Source organism: Malania oleifera, chromosome 2 (genome assembly GCF_029873635.1).
Source record: "Malania oleifera isolate guangnan ecotype guangnan chromosome 2, ASM2987363v1, whole genome shotgun sequence".
Lineage (NCBI taxonomy): Eukaryota > Viridiplantae > Streptophyta > Magnoliopsida > Santalales > Ximeniaceae > Malania > Malania oleifera.
The window spans coordinates 75,345,143-75,363,797 of record NC_080418.1 but is presented as its reverse complement, the minus strand read 5'-3'; positions in this window follow the sequence as shown (position 1 = coordinate 75,363,797).

Genomic DNA, 18,655 nt, shown 5'->3' with positions numbered 1-18,655 from the left:
ACAGTTTTATATTGATATGTGAATGATAATAATGAAATGATAGTTTGATACCAAGTTGAGAAAATGAGATCATGTTACTGTTTTTATTATATAGATTGTATTATATGGTATAAGAACCCTGATGGACCAATTATGTTGAGAGCATAGTACCATAGCTAATGATAAGTCAGTGCAACCACACTATTCAGAGAGTGAGGGTAGTTGGATAGTCGATTTGGTCTGAGAAGAACAGGATATCCTCCTGGAGTCTGCACCAGGTTGTGTAGGCAAATTAGACTTACAGATTAGTATGTTGACTTACCTTGGTAGGCCAACCAATACTAAGTCCAGTCTTCGAGCCGCACAACCCGATCATGTGGGGTTAATACATGATATTATATGGTTGTCCAGTCAGGGAGGTTCTTTTATGTATATATATAGATTTATGTAAATAGAGAAATTTATTGAGATAAAGCATGTTCTGAGAAGAAAATGAATATTTTCAATTATATTGGTGTGAGTATAAATTTCAAATGCTATTTCATTTAAAGTTAAATTAATGGTCATATTCTGCTTACACAAAAACTCGTTTTCCACACTAATAATAATACATTCCGTCTTACTGAGAAGTGTCTCACCCCAATAATTTTAACATTTCAGGAACTCCAAAGAGCCCAACTTTGGGAGCTCCGGGGCAAGAATAAATATTTTTTGGTTAAAGTAAGTTCTTGCGAGACACTGATATGTACATGTACATAGATATGTTTTTTATACCTTGGGTGGTATTATTGTTTTTGGGGAGATACTTATGTAATTAAGAAGGTTTAGAACTCGGGTATAGTTTTTGAGGTTTGATGTATTTCCGTTGCATGTTTTAAATTGAGTTATGAACAGGTGTACCCGATACCCCCTTCGGATTTGGGTTGTTTTAATGATGATATCACATACATATGTATAAAGAATAGCACTTCGGGCCTCACCGGGTTTGGGGCGCTACAGTTGTGGTATCACAGTCTAGGTTGCTAGGTTCTACAGACTTTAGCGGATAATAATACTAGAGTATAGGTATGGATTATGATGAGAGTAGGAATGGGTAGATTAGGATTTTAGTAACTCATCATTGGAGGTTAAATTGGAATTTTGGGTTTTGGTTTCGCAGCCTGGAGACAGAAATCCCTTGACGGTTTTCTGTGATTTTCCTACGACGATGGTTTCAAGAAACCCATGGCAAACCATCAACGATTTTTGTTTTTGAGCAGTAAGACTGAACCTTAAATGGGAACCTTGGACGTTAAATTGATTTGTTTGTGCGAGGAAAGTTCCTAAGGTAGCTTAAGTATTTTAGTATGAGGATATAATATATTTTATAGTTTTTTAGTCGAATGATTGTATCGGTTGTGTTATGATATAAGATCTAAGATTGTATTCTGTCTTATTTTTAGGATGGACCTTGGGGGTAACAATGCAAATGCTGGAGGTAGTAGCAATGTAGGGGCTTCTAGCATGGATGGCAATGATTCTGATCCAATGTTGCGTAGTATAGCTCAGCAGGTCATGGCGGAGATTGCACATAACTCTAAGGGACAAAATTGCCCACCAGCTGATTAGGGCTGCACTATAGAGCAATTTACCCATATGAATCCCCCAGCTTTCTTAGGAGGGGCCGACCCATTCATTATAGAAAACTGGATTTAGGAAATTGAGGAAATACTAGCAGTCCTTCCCTGCACTAATGAATAGAAGGTCTTGTATGCCACCTTTAAAATAACGAGAGAGACCAAGCGTTGGTGGATAGTTGTGAAGCTACTTGAGGAGTAGAGGCTAGTACTCGTAGTCTTGACCTGGAGCCATTTTAAAGAGATCTTTTTCGATCGATACTTCCCCGTTACCACTAGGGATGCTAAGGCAGAGGAGTTTCTGAACTTGATCAAGGAGCACTTGACAATCCAGTAGTATGCATCCAAATTTGTTGAGTTGTCCTGCTTTGTCCCATATATGGTTCCAGATAAATCAAAGAAGGCGCAGAGGTTCGAGAAAGGCTTGAGATAGGGGATCTATGATCAAGTAGTGGCTTTTCAAGTTCAGAACTTCTCAGAATCGATGGACAAAGCCATGGTAGTGGAGACAAGTCTACACAAAGGTGCAAGGGTACAAAAATAGAGGAAGAGGTCCACACCTCCTAGTTTTCATGCAGGTACAAGTTAGGGCCCTCGGGGGAGAAATTGTAATAGTGGGGGGCCAGAGATAGGAAATAGGGAGTTAAGTGTATTAGGGTAATCAGTTATACCCTACTTGCCCTAGATGTAACAAGAGGTATGAGGGGGAATGTCGATCTGGAACAAATACCTGTTATCGGTGCAATAGACCCGACGACATCGCACAAGACTTTCGGGGGCCACCAAGTAACGCGTCCGCAACTAGACAATTTCGGGGAAACAATCAGGAACCACGAGGCAACTACGAAAGGAACACCGCCCAGGTGCGAGTCTATTCTTTTACTCCGGGGGACACAGAGAATGCATGTGACGTGGTGACAGGTACTATTTTTATGTTTTCAAATAAAGCTGTTGTGCTATTTGATTCGGGAGCAACACATTTTTTCATATCTCTAAAGTATACTAAGTTGTGTGGGATAGAAACTCAGCTATTAGACGTCGAATTATCTGTGGCCACACCGATAGGAACAGTAGTGGTATATAGAAAAGTTCTTAAGACTATCTAGTGGGTATTTAGGGAAGGATGCTACCTGCTAATCTAGTTGTGTTTGACATGCACGGGTTTGACATGATTATGGGAATGGACTGGCTAGCCTCCAACTATGCCAGTATTGATTGTTACAAGAAAGAGGTAGTGTTTAGACCTCCTAGGGAGTAGGAGTACATGTTTGTTGGGTCATGCATGCTTTCCTCACCACAAATACTGTCAGCTATTCAGGCAAAGAGGCTACTTTTGAAAGGATGCTAGGCGTACCTAGCTTGTGCGAAGGAAGCACTCGATGGAGAATTAAAGTTTGAAGACATCACAGTAGTGAGGGAATTCTTTGATGTATTCCTAGAGGATTTACCTGGGTTGCCTTCCGACCGTGAAATCGAGTTTGCCATTGACCTACTTCCAGAGATGACTCCAATCTCTAAGGCTCCATATAGAATGGCTCCAACAGAATTGAAATAATTAAAAGAACAGTTACAGGAATTACTGGACAAAAAATTCATTAGACCTAGAGTGTCACCTTGGCGAGCAACGATTCTGTTTATTAAAAAGAAGGACGGGTCAATGAGGATGTGTATCGACTACCAGTAAATAAATAAAGTAACAATTAAGAACAAATATCTGCTACCACTACAAAAAAGTTGGTATTTAGTGATGAAACTATTAGTGACGAATTAAATTTCGTTGCTAAAAAGTGGGTATTAATGACTATTTTTGCAATTGTGACTAATACAACACTATTAGTGACAGATTTTTGTTCGTCACAAATAATTTTGTCACTAAACCCTAGAAAAAATCGCGGCAAAATATTTTTGGCGCAATGAAAATCTTAGGAAAGTATTAGTGATGATTTGTGCGGTATTAGTCATAGATTTGGGACCATCACTATAGCTCTTTTATTTTTTAAAAAATAAAAAAACATTTAGAAGGCGAGTATTAGTGACGAATGAGCAAATTCGTCACTACTAAGTCGTTATTAGTGACGGATATGAGACCGTCACTATTGCCCTTTTATTTTAAAAAAATTAAAAAAAATAGAATGAGAGTATTAGTGACGGATGTTTGACCATCACTACTGCGCTTTTATTTAAATTAGAAGGTGAGTATTAGTGACGAAACTGATCATTTGTCACTACTAGATTGTTATTAGTGACAGATGTGGGACCATCACTACTACTCTTTTATTTAAAAAAAAATAAAAAAAATTAGAAGTAGAATATTAGTGACAAATCTGGTCATTCGTCACTACTAGGTCGTTATTAGTGACAGATATGGGACCGTCACTATTGCCCTTTTATTTTTAAAAAATAAAAAAATAAATTTAAAGGGCGAGTATTAGTGATGAATCTTGCCATTCGTCATTACTAGGCCGTTATTAGCGATGGATTTGGGACCGTCACTACAGCCCTTTTATTTTAAAAAAATTAGAAGGCGAGTATTAGTGACGAATCTAGACCTTCGTCACTACTAGGCCATTATTAGTGATGAATTAGGGACCGTCACTACTGCTATATTATTTAAAAAATAAAAATAAAAATAAAAATAGAAGGAGAGTATTAGTGACGGTTTTGAAACCGTCACTAATGCCTAAAAACATTAATCCCTTTTCCCCGGTATATTTTCCCACACTTTCCCAAATCCCTTCCTACTCCTCCCTTCTCATCCTCCCTCCTGCTCCTCCCTACACACATCGTTCTCCTCTCACCACTGACTCTCGAGCAACCGCTGCGCGTGTCCCCCGTCGCAGTGTCGTCCCGTTGCAGCTTGTTGCTGCGTCGTACCGTTGCCGCCCATCACCGCGTCACCCCGTTGCCGTGTCTTTCCCTCTTGCCAATGTCACCTCTGCCGCTCTTAGGTAAGACTTCCTCCTCTTCCTCCTCCTCCTCCTCCTCCTCCTTGTCTTCTTCTTCTTCTTCTTTTCTCCAAATTTAATTTAAGTTACCTCTAATTTTTATACATTTTCTCTTACTTTCCCTAATTCTCTAGTTTTCTTCATCCTCACTCCATGAACTCTCTTTCTAGAACTAGGGTTTGATTGGAAATTGTAGGTGGAATTGGAATATTTCAATCATGGAGGTATACTTCCATTAGTTTTATTTATTATATATTGTAAAAACAATTATAAAAGAAAATCAAGACCTTCCACGACTTATTTTTAACATTTTTAAGGCAAAGTACCAAATAATATCTCAAGGAAAAAAAGAGTTTAGGCTACATGATCAGTTGAGAAATCCAGTTAACAACATTAGTTGTATATTTTGTCCTTAAAGATCCTTTAATTTCACAGAATTCCTCCCATTGGATGGAGGAAAATGAATGATGTTGACCTTATAGGTCACGCCCGATTTTGATTATGACAAATACTCAGTGTAACTAATTGGTGTTTGAGGTTTTGTGCAAGAACTAAGATTGTTAAGATCAAAATGTGCACAAAGCAAGCAAAGCCTGAAGACCAATCCCTATTCAACATTGTAATATATTTCATTTAATTGGTCTGTAATAGTAATTAGGGCTCTGGTTTGTAATAAGCTCACACACACATCACATGTATGATTATATGTAAGCTTAAACAAACTGTGAATGAGAAAAGACTCTAGATAGACCTTAGGGTTTTCCAAAGGTCGACCGACATTGAACTTTTTGGTGGCTTCAAATTGGACCCCAAGTGACCATAGGACACACACATTTGCACATATGTTTGTTAGGCACTTCATTAGGGTTTGTATGTCTCAAAACGGGATCGAAATGCACACCTGGTGCACTTTCGGTCGACCGAACCAGGCAGTTCATTCTGCCCTGGTCGACCGAACCAAGCCTGGGTCAATAGTTGACCAAGGCCTTGGTCGACCAAACCAGGTAGTTCAAAAAGCCCTGGTCGACCGAAACCCCCTAGGGTCAAAAGTTTGACCATTTGGTCAACCGAGACAAAAATGAACTCCAACTACTTGGTCGATCGAGGGTCCTCGGAAGAAATCCCAGCGGTCTGGTCGACCGAACCAACCAGTTCAAAATGGTCTAGTCGACCGAACCTCGGAGAAATGGAAAATCGCCTTTAGAAAAGGCCTTGCGGTCGACCGACCACTTAGTTCAAAATTACCCGAGTCGACCGAACCATATGAGACTTGGTTGACCGAAACATTTTGGTTGACCGGACCTCTGGGGTTGCCCTGATTTTTACAGTAGTTAAATATTTTTAAACAGGGTTAAAATGCTTTAAACATTATTAAACTTCCCTAATAATACCCAATAGGTCCCTAACGGTCATATTTTCTCACATGCCTATATATATGAGATCATTTGTGAAAATGAAGCAATTTGATTAGCTACCTTGATTAGAGAAGAATTCTCTGAAAACCCAAAAGCCTATACTACTCATTTTTAGTTTCATTCACTCATGCTTGGCTTCTATTAATGCCTACATCATTTATAAGTGGATTGAGTGTTTGTTTGGAAAGGTTTGCTCTCCTTGTTCTATTTAATTGACACAATTTTATTTGAGAGCAAAACCTAAGGATTATTAGGGAACTTTGTTGATAAGTCTATCCTAAGAAGACTTTGATGGATCTTCTAAGCTTGCACCTTCATTGCAAAATCTTGAAAAGATTGTATTTGTTTTTTGTTGCAAAATATTTTCAAAATACCTTCAAATATCTAGTGTGCCTTATCTTGAAAAACATTTGAAGAGATATTTGTTTGTGTGATAAAATCTTTGTTGCAATATTCATCAACTCACATATCCTTTGCTGAATACAAAGATTGAATATCTTTTGCAAACCGAACATATATATATATATATATATATATTACTGGAGCATCATATGATTGAGAAAACCAGCTCATTGAAATATATATATATATATATATATATTGTCTTGGTAGTATCTTTGTGTGAACTATTAGTTTGAACATATCTTGTGATACAAAGATTGCTTGTTTGGCACTCTCACGCACTAATCACTTTGATAGTAAATTTATTTGAGAGTAGACATCTTAAGACCACATTGAGCTTACTTATTATATCATTTGTAGTGTATGCTATTACACGAAAGCACAATCACTGTACCATTTGATTATAATACACATCTGTTGTATTTCCAGGCATGGGTCTGAAGAGGGAGACTAGCGCTGGAATAGTCCCGGATTGGCTTAGACCCGGTTAGGAAAGTTAGGTGTGTCATCTTGTTAAGGCGTGTAGGTTGAGGTCAGCCCCACTAATTGACCTGGTTAAGGTTGAGGTCAGCCCTGTGTTAATTTGACCTGGTTGTAAACGGTTCCGCTCCACCCTTAAGTGAGCCATTAGTGGAATCCTTTGGCTTGCGAGTTAGAGGCGGGGACGTAGACACAGTTGGCCGAACCCCGATAACATATCGTGTGCCTTGTTTATATTTCTGTACTTTATATTTACTGCACATGTATATTATGTGGGAATGATGCGTTTGATTTAATTTCCACATCATTTTTATCTACGCATTTGGAATTGCATAGAAAGACCCTAGGTTTATGTAATACTAATCGTAGGATTAGTTGAACCTAGGAAGAAAGTTTAAAATTCCAATTCACCCCCCCCCTCTCTTGGGAATACACCTTTTCTAACAAATGACATAATTTTCTCCAAAGGAATAAAATGCTTAGAATCTTCCTAAGGACAACATTAAAGTTGTACATTTTGTCCTTAAAGATCCTTTAATTTCTCTCTCTATATCTCCTATACAACAATAGTTAGTATAGAGAATTTAATTCTTTTGGTGTCATTTCTCTTTTTTGATCGAGTCAAAGCTAACGAAAGGTCTGTAAACTTCTTGGCACAACCCAATGAATCTTCAAGTGATGCAAAAGGCAATTCCAAATATAACTAATAAAGTGACCAATATATTATACTTTATTAAAAATTGCTCAAATTTAAAATTACAAGTTTAAATTTTATGCTCTTCAACATAAAACTAGAATTTGCAAGTGGAATTGGAATATTTCAATCATGGAGGTATACTTCCATACGTTATTCGCAATCTAACCAAGTAGTGATTAGATTACACTTTGGCATTTTCTTGTTCAGTCATGGGGTGAGCCTAACTCTGTTTGTTTCATTATCCATTGTGCTCTTTCACTTCTGTAAAATGTGAGAAGGGGGAATACTTTATTTATTTTATCAATTTTTTTAAAAAAAGGAAAAAAAAATACACTTGGGACAGGTGGTATTTTTGGTATTCCGCGGCCTGCGAACTGCAAGCATATTCAATTTGTCAAGTAAATGGTGAATTATCTTCATGAACAAATTTTTTTTTTTTTTTTGCCCTTTGAGTGCCAATGAGAAGGCCATACTTTCCATTTTGACTCTGGCTATATTTTGTTTAGCAGTTCGATCTTTTAATTTAAATTTTGCTGCTGACATTTTATGTAGTACTTGTGTTAATAACAGAGTAACAGCTTCTGCTTTCTATTTAGACGTAGAAAATAGTTCTTATTATTTATTCATATTTTTAAATCATAAAAATGTCACATCTTTAGTTTTTCTTGATTTACAATACGAAATTCAAAAAAATAAGAAGGGATGATTTAAAAAAAAATAAAAAAATTTTTCTATACGAACTTGAAAATTAAAAATAAGATGATATTTTTGGAAAATTAAAAAATAAAAGTTAACTGGATTTCTCAACTGATTGTGTGGCCTAAACTCTTTTTTTCCCTTAAGATATTATTTGGTACTTTGCCTTAAAAATGTTAAAAATAAGTTGTGGAAGGTCTTGATAGCATCTATTCATAAATGCAATTTTTGAACTGCTAATTAGAAATTTCCAAACTCCAAATAGATTTTGAGAATTCTTCCTTATCGAGTATATATGCAGGCAGGAATGTTACTTGATGGTACTACCACACCATCATCAATCAACTAATGTCAATGTTTTAGTGACACATTTAATTTTTAAATGCTGAGAGTGCTGGCTTTCTTTTCATTGAGACCAACCACTTTGTGTTTGATTCCCTATTAAGTAGGCAACTTGGCATTTCATCCTAAATCTAGAGGCTTATAACTCCTACAAATAAAAAGGCCCCTAGTATTGATGCAAGAAGTTTGCCTCACCTATAAAAGGGATTCCTAGGGAAGATAAGGGAAAAAAAAACACATAATGTATCTTTTTATTCCAATCGAAATTAACTAATTATAAAAAATTAATCAAAATGACTACTGAAATGTTGTAAATCTTGTCTTGATGGATGGTATTATGTGATATGAATTGTAAATTGAACTACTGAAATACATGCTTGTGTTGAACGCCAACTGCATGGTTGATGCCGTACGTTGTGAATTGCACGCTGCTATTGAATTTAGGTTCTCGCATGCTCAAACTCACTGGTATCTGCATGATGCGTATTATTGTGATTTTTTTTTCTTGAATCTATCAAGTTTTAGTGTAGGAGTTTTTTAGGAAATGTCCAATTTACAGACGACATGCTGCCAAAATTTCATTAATTTTTTTCCATAATAAAACTATGTACAAAGAAACGTATACATGATTAGTTAAAACTTAAAGTCATTCTAACTTGCACCTCTCACGTGTTGAAATTCGTAAGAAAAGAGGCGATCTTAGGCTTATCATTGAAAATCTAAAACACTTGGCTAAGAACAACAATGTATAGAATACAGTGAAAGGTCAAGAACTAAATGCCATATAAAGTAAAATGCCAAATTAATTATTGCCATTTCAGGCATTCATTGAAGCTTAGACCCATCCAAGAACGGTTACTATACATTCATACCTAATCGTACATGTGAGACAAATCAATTGTTATAATTCAATTGATTATTAGTCATACTATGTTGACTAATAATCAATTGAACATGTTAATTATTTGTTTCACTTACGATTATTAATGTTTGTATTTCAACCATTCTTGGATTGTCCAATGTGGACAGTTTAGGAAGTTGTATTTACATTGTTGTTATCGTTCACGCTTTGTCAATTGTCATTATATATTTTGAGCACGTCTCTACTTGTGTTCTCTGGGTGCATAGTGGGTTGTCGTGACAATTTGTTAGTGATGGAAAACTAACAACATGTTTACTTCCCCCATCTTGTGTACTTGGAGAGCCACGGGGAGATATTGCCGAAATTTATAATGACTACGACGAAGGAATTTGAGCGATTGATCACAATGTAAATGCAAAATTCTTGAATGGGATAGGATTCGTGCCCTTTAGAGTATGATGGTTGATTATAAGATTCATGATGCATGCGTTATAAACATTATGAGAATGTAATGAACACCATTTACTTGAACATGTTATAGGGTAATTAATGGACATGGATAAGAGTTGGATGAACGCTCGGGGTAGGTTTTTTCCAGAATACATGAAAGGGGTACATGATTTCATAGAGTTCGCGCGTCCTTGTGCAGAAAAAGCCGGTAGAATAAGGTGTCCTTGCAAGAAATGCCAAAACATAACATTCAAACACATTGATTTGGTCCATTCACATTTATTAAACTTTGGAATGGAGAAAAGGTACACAACATGGGTGTTCCATGGTGAAGATTATGCAGTTCAGAGCGATGATGATCACGATGAAGATGAGGGGGCAAATATAGTAGGTGGTGATACATGTTTAGAAGGGTTAATTAAAATGTTAGGTGACTTGCAAAGGGGGATTGCAATGGACACGGGCGATGTCGGTGTGTCACGTACTGGTGATGAATCTACTTCAGAAGGTACCATACCTTGCGATCCTAGTACATTGAATCAACTCGGTAAACCATTTGTTAATCTGATGAGGGATGCACGGGTGCCCCTATATCCAAACTGTAAAAAGTTCTCAAAATTAGAGTTTCTGATAAAGTTGCTTCATGCAAGGACAATGCATGGGTTATCTCAGAGCGCATTCAACATGCATTTAAGCCTCATTAAGGCGGCACTACCTGATGGTGAAATAATTTCGAAGTATTTTTATGAGGTGAAGACATACATGCGTGAATTGGGTCTCAGTTACACTCTAATACATGTGTGTAGGTATGATTGTGCACTCTTTTATGGTGAACATGAAAATGCGAACGAGTGCCTAGAATGTGGTGAACCGAGGTATACAACTAATTAAAAGAAGGGTAAAAAGATCCCCAAAAAAGTTTTGCCATATTGTCCATTAATCCCGCTACTACAACGATTGTATATGTGCAAAACGACTGCTACAGATATGAGATGACATCAATAGAAACGTCTTCAAGATGGAAAAACCCTTAGCCATCCAGCGGACTCCAAAGCTTGGGCTGATTTTGATAAAATGCATCCGTGGTTTGCTAGTGATCCTCGCAACATCATACTTGACCTTACTTCAGTTGGGTTCAATCCTTTCGGTAACATGAACAACTTGTATAGCATGTGGCTAGTTATGATTGTGATGATCCAAATATATATATATATATATATATATGATTAAAGTACAATAATAATAAAATAATAAAAATAATCATTAAGTTAATATCAATATAGAAGTATTTTTCTGTAGGATCCTTGATTTCATGTTTGATGCCTAAGAAAGACCTTATCTAGCGAGTGCTCAGAGACCATTGCGGCTCAGTCGCTCCTTGGAGGTCGGCCTGGTCAAAATGGAATTTCATAGGATAAACAGGATAGATACTGTTTGTACACATAAATAAGTATATATACATAAAATAGTGTTTGACAGACATAATTTGTAGAAATACATAATAAGATGATAATAATATAGGTATCATATGTGGGGCCCACAAGACTATGTGGGGTCCACATGAGTCTCGGAGCCACAAGACACTGTTTATATACGTAAATAAGTACATAAAATAATGTTTTAACTGATATAATTTGTAGAAATATATGATAAAATAATAATAATATAGGTATCCTATGCGGGGCCCACAAGACTATGTGGGGCCCACATGAGTCCCGAAGCCGTATGGAGGTTTACACAAGTCTCAAAGCTATGTAGGATGCATAAAATCGTATAAGAGTTATTCGAGTTACGTAGGATCCATTCGGGTCTCGAAGTTGTGTGGGGCCCACAATATCATTTGGTGCCCACATGAGTTTTCAAAATTTAAATTTAATTTTTGTTCAAAAATAAATAATAAAATAAATAAATACTAAAAGTAGTTTAAAATTAATAACAATGATAATAATAATGATAATAATGATTATAAAAAAATAATAAAATAATTAATTAAGAAATTGATTAATTAATTAGGTAAGTAATTAATTAAAAAAAAATTTATTTAGTGGGAATGGTGGCAAGCACTCCCACATGGCCTCCATCCCTATCCCATATTCAACCCATACCTTGCCCATTCTTTAATTTTTAAAAATTATAATTTCACCCATCTCCCCATACTTTTATAAATTCCATTTCTTCCCTAAAATTTTCCTATAAATAGGGAGCTCTCAATCTTCATTTTTCACAATAATTTTCTAAGGAAGAGAAGGATTAGTGAGTGAAAGAATTTGTGGTGGAGAGAGAATTTTGAGTAAGTTCTCACTCACCCACTCTTTCTGATCTCATTTTTTAAAGATAGTTATTGTGTTCGTAGCACACGGTAAAAGAAGAAGGTAAGTAAATTTTGATTATGTTAGTTTCTTTTTATTTTAAATTCATACCCAAGTTTATTTTGTACGTAAATTTTAATTATGTTAATTAGTTTCACAAAATTTCCATGAGTTTATTTTTACGCATATTTAATTATACCAGTTCTATCTTTAATATACTTGCATCTATTTTTGGGTTAAGAAATGTTCCAATCCCCTCGGGTAAATTTTCAGCATTTCTTTCTATTCAAAAATAAAATTATATATATTTTTAACACAAAAATTGTGTGGCATGAGTTTATTTCTACGTTGCATTTTTTTTATGAAAATATGAGTAAAGATGAGATTTTTACGATATTATTTTAAATTGCATAAATTATAATAAGATGATTTTAAAACCCCTTATGGCAACGAAAGTTCAAAGTTACAGATGCTCGGTACCGTAGCTTAAAGTTTATACGGATCAGAGTGCACCCACACTGTTTACAGAGTGGTTATTTATGTTAGTGGATTTCTCCTGAGTGCACACCTGGTTCCGGACCAGGACTTAATAAGGAAAATCTTACTTAAAGTTTACGTACGTTGATTTAGTTTGGTCGGCCAGCCAGCTAAGTTCAGTCTTCGGACCGCACAACCCAGTCATGGGGGTAAACATGACTTACGGCAAACAGGCCTAAGGGTTGGTTTTTATAATATATGTTTATACATATTTAATTACGTGTACAAAGTTACTGATAATTTGAAGGAAAAGTGTAAGTTTACGTGAAAATGATCATTTTAGTACTTAAATGACGATCTAAAGAAAACGTATAAGGAAAAGTATATGTATATTTATCATTAAATATTTATACAGTTTTAAAGTTAAAAGTTTAATTTAACAGTTATAGTATATGATTATAAAATTTTACTGTTATAGTTGATGGTAAAAGTTTTATGTAGAAATTTTTAAATTTATATTTATTCTAAAGACAGTTTTGAAGTTATAATATTAAATATTGTTTTACGAAATTTTTTAAAAAACTCATTTTTGCCATACACTAATAATAATCTTATTTACTTACTGAGCGTTGTCTCACTCCAATCATATTTTTATTTCAGATAACTCTGAAGAGCATGTTGGAAATCAGGCATAGCAAGCATGCGGGTGGGGATTAGAAAAATAAAGATTGATTAGAAATATTAGTATGATTTCAGATATTTATGTTTGTGTAATTTTCTTCTTTTGAAATAAGTGATTGTAATATGGATAATTAGCGCTCCAGTTTAATAAAAATTGAGTTTATTTTGCTTCCGCTGTAAATCAGTAGTAAAAAGTTAATATCTCAGGCTCCTCGGGGTCGGGGTGTTACAATGATGATGTCATACAATATACCGCCATGCTAATGTATGAAAGAACCTTTCATTTATATGTCTCTACTCATTCCTGGACCGAGGGCACCTAGTAATGATATTGATGTTTACCTGCATCCGTTAATTGACGAGTTGAAAGAACTATGGGAAAAAGGATTGGAGACATTCGATGTGGAAACCGATACAATATTTCGGATGCATGCTGCAGTGATGTGGACAATTAATGACTTCCCCGCTTATGGCAACTTGTCAGGTTGAAGCACAAAAGGTTACATAGCATGCCCAGTATGTAATAAGGATGCTGGGTCCTTATCCTTGAAGCATGACCGCAAGTTATGCTTTATGTGTCATCGTTGTTTTCTACGAACTGGACATCCTTGGAGGACTCGTGGCGTCAGAAGCTTTAATGGAAAACCTGAACGAAGGTTGCAACCAAAGCAACTAAATGGGGAAGAGATATTAAACTAGCGCAGGTTGATCGGAGATGTGAAATTTGGGAAAACACCAACCAGTAGAAAAAGAAAATGCGCTGAGTGAGAGTTGAATTGGACAAAGAGAAGAATCTTCTTCGAGTTGCCATACTAGAAAGATCTTCCACTACGCCACAACTTGGATATCATGCACATCAAAAAGAACATTTGTGAGAATGTCAATTGTACAATGCTGAATATAAATAGGAAGACAAAGGAGACCGCAAATGCTCGCTAAGATATGGAAGATATGGTAATACAGCCTGAGTTGCATCTAATTCGTGATGGGGACAAAATTCTCATGCCATCATCTTGCTACACATTTTTTAAGGATGAGAATAATAAATTCTTTGAATGGTTGAAATCAATGAACTTCCCTCATGGATATGCATCGAATATAGCTCGATGCATAAACACGAAGGAAGGGAATATGTTAGGAATGAAAAATCATGACTTTCACATCCTTCTACAATGGGTTCTACCCGTTTTCCTTCGTGGACACTTGACTGAAGATGTTTGCTCGGTGTTGATTGAGCTGGGGATATCTTTTTGACAATTGTGCTCCAAAAAATTGAGCGTAAACGTACTTGAATGGTTAGAGGATGACATCATGATCATACTATGCAAGCTGGAGAAAATATTTCCGCCTACATTCTTTGATGTGATGGTCCACCTAGCCGTCCATTTACCAAGGGATGCCACAATTGGAGGACCGGTCCAATATCGTTGGATGTATCCTATTAAGAAGTAAATTATAAAGTCCTTGTATAATGGTCATGTGATTTCCTTGTTTTTTTTTTTCTTTTTTGTACCTATAAGTCTATAGTGCTATGTAAAATGTGCAGGTTCTTGTTCACTTTGAAGGCGTATGTGTGCAATAAAGCACGATTGGAAGGTTCAATCATTGAGGCATACATTGACAGTGAATGTCTTGGATTTTGCTCAATGTATCTACATGATATTGACACAAGATTCACTCGTGAGAAGCGAAATGCAGACGTTCATGCTATTAATGTCGAAGATGAAGAACCGAGGAGTGCTATATTTCGAGAAAATGTTCGGCCTTTCGGTGCACAAGTTTACGATTTCATTGATATGGATGACCTACAAAAGGCTTATTTTTACTTCCTCAATAATTATGATGAAACTGTTCCATATATCGAGTATGTGGTTTCAAACTCTTTACTTTGCATTGTATTTACATATGCATATTTATATACCTAGTTGACATTAACATGCACTACTGTTGCATATAGAGAACATAAAGCTAAACTTCTAGCCCAAAATGAAAGGAATGTTGATGAAAGACATAAGAAGAAATTTATCAATTGGTTTGGGAGTCGTGTAAGTAAAAAATACTGCCTGAGTACGAAGCAATGTATGCTGTCATTATTGACGGTTTATTCTTCTAAACTACTGTTTATTTAATAGATGAAAGTCATGTATTACAATAAGGAACCAACAACAAGTAAAGATTTGTACGCGTTGGCATGTGACCCTGATCAATGAGTTAACTGCTACAACGGTTGCATTGTCAACGGGTTTTGATTTCATACAAAGTCCCTCGAACTGCATAGAAGATCCCAAAGTTGTGGGGTCGTGGTGCCAGGCACAGAAGGAGATGAAGAATTGACTACTTTGGTGTTTTTGATGACATTATAGAGCTTAGTTATGGAGCTAACAGACTCGTCCACCTGTTCAAGTGTACCCGGTGGGACATATGCAATAAAAAGACTGGGATAAACACGGATGCCTACTTTACTAGCGTCAATTTTAGTAAGACATGGTATCAAAATGACCCTTTTGTGCTAGCGACGCAGGCAAAACAAGTGTTTTACCTTAAAGACACAAAATTGAAGGGTGAATGGCATGTGGCCCAAAAGATTCCTCCTCGAAGTTTGTATGCTATTACAGAAGCTGCAAATGGGGAGATGAGTGCCAGTAAGGTTGCATTCCAAGAAGATGAGTCATCTGTCAGTGTAGCACCGCAATATGCTTTCAATGTTGTCGAAGAAGGCCCTGATCTTATATCATTGCATAGGGTTGGTGCCACGGCAGAAGCTGTAGAGACTGCTAACATTACAATTGAACCTTTGGTAGATGTTCACTTCATCGACGATGAGGAAACTGATGGGGAAGATTAAATAGGGGTTGAGTACTGTAGTGAAAAGGAAGACACTTTAGAAAGTGAGGATGATACCGATATTGAGGACGTATAGGGGGTAAGCAAGTGAAGGTTGTCGCCATGTATTTGACATGTGTAAATAACTAAAAATATATTTATTATGCATCCATCTAATATTTGTACTTTTTATATTTACTTGTCTAATATTTTGTAGACATGACACCAAGAGGCTGTCATGGCCAACTTCCTTCCACGCTATCGACTACGTCATCGCATGAGGTTGATTCGGTGGCCTTGAGACCAGCGGAGCATGTCGGTGGTGTTGCGGCACCATCATTGTTTGAGTCATCCGGACCTTGGCCAGACATGGATACCATAGATGCGACTGATACGTAGAGTGAGTTGCCGACCATGATGAGCAGTGTTGTTAAGGCTACGATTAATTTCTTTACATTTCAACTATTGATAGTTATTCACATGTATGATTATAATGTTGTTCTTAATTTAAATTTCTTTACATTTCAACTATTGATAGTTATTCACATGTATGATTATAATGTTGTTCTTAATTTAACTCTGCTTTCACCATCTACATCCACGGTGAGGTTAGGCCATGGTGCAGTGAAGAACATGGCGCTAAAGAAGCACTTGGAGAGGACTAAGCAGCGGATTCGAATCGACATTCCTCCAGGCTACACGGCCCCGCTTAATGATTGGTGCACAACGTGGACCCAGAAGGTTGGCATTATATGCCGACAGGATGCTCCAGTCATCGCCTTCAGCTGGCCGCAGGTGACTCAGGAGCAGTGCATGGTTCTTTACATGTGCATTTTGGTAAGTAATCCCAAACCATTTTTTTTTATTTTGGTTTTTTACTTTTAATATACTAGCCAATTAACAACTGTCTAATATTCTAATTGTATTACCTATACAGGAGGAGTTTGATATGGACATTCTCGAGCCTGACCATATAGAGAGGGCGGTGGATGTCCAACTGTGCAGTAAATTTAAGAGTCATCGCTCGAAAATGCGCAAGCATTTTTGGGCGATGGGAGATAAAGCAAAAGTATGCCCATACGATAAGATATCCGAAGAGGGATTGGGAGGTGGTGTGTCACCATTTCTGCGAACCACACTATCAGGTGATGTGTTTGTATTATAATCATTACTTTTTCACATTGATGACACTAATAAAATGTCATTACATCTTTTTTGTAGGCTATATGTGAAACAAATGTTGCAAACCACAGCAAACTTCCTACGACGCATTGCGGTGGGTCGAGGTTATTCATAAATCATCGAAGGGTAATTACTATATATAAAACTATCTGACCATTACATGACTTAATATTAATGATGTCTTATATGATAATGTAGTGTGATCCCGAGATTGGCGCAGAGGAGCTGTTGCTGAATCTTTATTAGAGAACACACCAACGGTGATCAGGGGAGTGGTGTGAGGGTGCATAAGGCAAACATGTAAGTCAAAGAAAATATTTAGTTTATTACTTCTTTATTTTTATCATTTTCATGACTGAAATTAGGCACGGATGGTCGAGTTGAGGGATGCACCTGTTTTAGAGGGGAGTCATCAAATGACAAATTTCTAGATAACTGCTCAGGTGCTTGGGGAATGAGTGGGGGGCTAGGTGAAACTTGGAAGTGAATACATCGCCACAACAGCATCATCATCTATGGGTGTGGTGGCTCGTGCAGACATGGAATGAGCGCATCGAGATGCCAAGTCTTGTGCGGAGGAGATGGTTCGACGGATGCAGACAGTGGAAATGGAGAACTAGAAATTGAAAGACATGGCGTCCATCGTTGTAGTGGAGAACCAGGAATTGAAGCACACGGTGTCCATCGTTGTAGTGGAGAACCAGCAATTGAAAGACACGGTGTCCACCTTTCAAGCCTAGCTGGAAGCCATGATGAATAGGCAAGCACAGTTCAAACAAATGATGCACCAATCTCGATCAGATGATGCGGGTGGCTCCTCTCTTTAGAAGGTATGTAAAACGTAATTTGAACCACATGCTGGTAGCTCTGTTGGTTGTTTAATTGTATTCATATGCTGAATTGTGAATTGTTGGGAGATACTGGAACTTTATTGATTGTGTTGTCAATTTAATTATTCCCAAGAAACCCTAACTCAGTCTATCACATCAACATCACATAATCTAAGTAACAACTTCATGCACAAGCCAAGCTGCACCAAGAATGCTTGAGAAGCAACCTTCTGGAAAAAACTGGAAAACCTTAGTTGAATTGTGTTTTAACTTTTTCCTAGTAATAGTTTCTTGATGGATGGTATTATGTTTTATGAATTGTATATTGAACTACTGGAATACATGCTTGTATTGAACGCCAACTGCATGGCTGATGCAGTACATTGTGAATTGCATGCTGGTAGTGGATTTAGGTTGTTGCATGCTTGAAATGTTTTATTTTGTGAAAACAACAATGTTTCAGGTGTAG